Genomic DNA, 2727 nt, shown 5'->3' with positions numbered 1-2727 from the left:
GAGGAGCCTGTACGGTATGTCATAAAATCTCTCTGAACTACCTATATTTACTCCTGAAAGTGAATTCTTTATAAGACCCAGGATATCAAAGCGGCCGGGGATCAAAGTCGTTTTAATAAGCCAGCCGAGCGCGCCTGCCCGGACAGCTGGCCTCCTCCCGCCGCCTCCTCCGAAGGCACTTAGGACGCCCCTGGGGCCGCATTGTCACTCTGATGGCTCCCCGCACACGCCTTCGGGGGAGCAGACACGCCGCCCCCCTCGCTCCCCGGGCCCTGCCCACCAGCCCCTGCACGGGCTGCTCCGTGTCGCCTGTCCGCAGTGCCCGCCTTGGATTTTATGTGCCTGGAAGTGTCACCAGCAAGTAACAAGCCATAGAATGCTGAGGGGTTGGGGAGGGGGTGCATTTAGTCTGCACAGAGCCAAAAAAAAAAATAGTGAACTAGGTACAGCATTAAAGATCGGAACAAAGTCAGGAAAATGGTTCCCTTGGGGTCAGTGACGGAAGGCAGGGCCGGGAAGTGTGCGCTGGCCACCTGCTCTTGATTTGGGTGCTGGTTCCACGGCGTGTGCCCTTTAAGAAACCCATCAGGCTGGATAACTACGATGTGTGCACGTTCCTGTGCGTGCGTTACACCTCAATGAAAAGTCTTTAAAAATCACAGCGGTTCACATACACGCTGCTGGCCCAGATTCCTGGGAGACCCGGCCGCCATCCGCGGGAGCTGAGTCGCAGCTGCCATGGTGACAGAGGTGGCTCCAGCCCGTCCCACTCCCACCCCGACAGCGCCACATGTCTACACCCTTGCCTGCCCTTGGGGGAATCTCGGTGTGAGATCCCAGGTCTAGTTCAAGGCTCTCGTGGTACAAACAGGGAAACTGAGGCCCAAAGCGAGGGAGGGGGTTGAAAGCAGACCCCGTTTTTAACTGTTGGCGAAGGCTGGTTTCCTTACGTCAAGCACTGGCCAACTATGGGCGATGGGCCAGATTCGGCCTGCTGTTTTGTCAATAAAGTTTTATTGGCAGTAACCACACCCATTCGCTTAGGTGTTGTCTGTGGTGGTTTTTGTGCTTCGTGGTTTTGTGTTGAGCGATGGAGGCAGAGACTGTATGTGGCCCACAAAGCCCCAGAAAGTCCCCATGTGGACCTTGACAGAGAAAGCTTGCTAACTCCCGCCTTACACCACAATGTCACCCAGTCCCGGCAGCAAATAAAAGGAGAGTGCTGTCAACCCCTGGTGCTCTAGGCCAGTGGTTCCCAACCTTCTGGCCCTTTAAATACAGTTCCTCATGTTGTGGCCCAATCATAAAATTATTTTCGTTGCTACTTCATAACTGTAATGTTGCTACTGTTATGAATCGTAATGTAAATATCTGATATGCAGGATGGTCTTAGGCGACCCCTGTGAAAGGGTCGTTCAACCGCCAAAGGGGTCGCGACCCACAGGTTGAGAACCGCTGCCCTAGGTCATCATTCGGTCAAGGAGACTATTTAGTGACCCGCTCTCCGACACTGTGCTGGGCTCGGGAGGGGGATCTGGAAGTAGGAGTCACGCTCTGCCTCTCCAGGTGGGAGCCAGGCCATGCGGGGGTGGTCAGGGAGCTGGGCCGCCCTGCCACTGGCCAGCAGTGTGGCCTTGGGAAAGAGTCTTGACCTCTCTGAACCTCCGTGAGGCACACCGGCCACCCCCTAGTTACCGAGAAAAAGCCCGAGAGGTCATGTGACTATAAGTGCTCCGGAGCTTCTAAAAGCTCTCTCCTGCAGCGAAGCCTTCGTGCAGGCCACTACCCCTTTTAAGGCCCTGCGCAAAGGCCACCCTTCTGGGAACTGTCCCTAATGCTGCGACTTCTGCACTCCTCATGTTGTGGCCCAACCATAAAATTATTTTCGTTGCTACTTCATCACTGTCATGTTGCTACTATTATGAATCATCATGTAAACATCTGATATGCAGGATGGTCTTAGGCGGCCCCTGTGAAAGGGTCGTTCAACCGCCAAAGCGGTCGCGACCCACAGGTTGAGAACCGCTGGCTTAGGTGTTGTCTATGGTGGTTTTTGTGCTTCGTGGTTTTGTGTTGAGCGATGGAGGCAGAGACTGTATGTGGCCCACAAAGCCCCAGAAAGTCCCAATATGGACCCAGACAGAGAGCTTGCTAACTCCCACCTTACACCACAATGTCACCCTGTCCCCGCAGCAAATAAAATGAGAGTGCTGTCAACCCCTGGTCCTCAAGGTCATCATTTGGTCAAGGAGACTACTCAGTGACCCGCTCTCCGACACTGTGCTGGGTTCAGGAGGGGGATCTGGAAGTAGGAGTCACGCTCCGCCTCTCCAGGTGGGAGCCAGGCCATGCGGGGGTGGTCAGGGAGCTGGGCCGCCCTGCCACTGGCCAGCAGTGTGGCCTTGGGAAAGAGTCTTGACCTCTCTGAACCTCCGTGAGGCACACCGGCCACCCCCTAGTTACCGAGAAAAAGCCCGAGAGGTCATGTGACTATAAGTGCTCCGGAGCTTCTAAAAGCTCTCTCCTGCAGCGAAGCCTTCGTGCAGGCCACTACCCCTTTTAAGGCCCTGCGCAAAGGCCACCCTTCTGGGAACTGTCCCTAATGCTGCGACTTCTGCACCCACTGCTGCACCCACCTGAAGCGCACAGCCTACCTGGGGTGCCATAGGGAAGAGTTCTGGCCCAGACTGAGAGTTCGTTCCTGGAGGGCAGGTCATCTCTGGGTCC

This window comes from Myotis brandtii, unplaced genomic scaffold (assembly GCF_000412655.1).
Source record: "Myotis brandtii unplaced genomic scaffold, ASM41265v1 scaffold2022, whole genome shotgun sequence".
Taxonomy (NCBI): domain Eukaryota; kingdom Metazoa; phylum Chordata; class Mammalia; order Chiroptera; family Vespertilionidae; genus Myotis; species Myotis brandtii.
Note: the sequence above shows the minus strand (reverse complement) of the source record.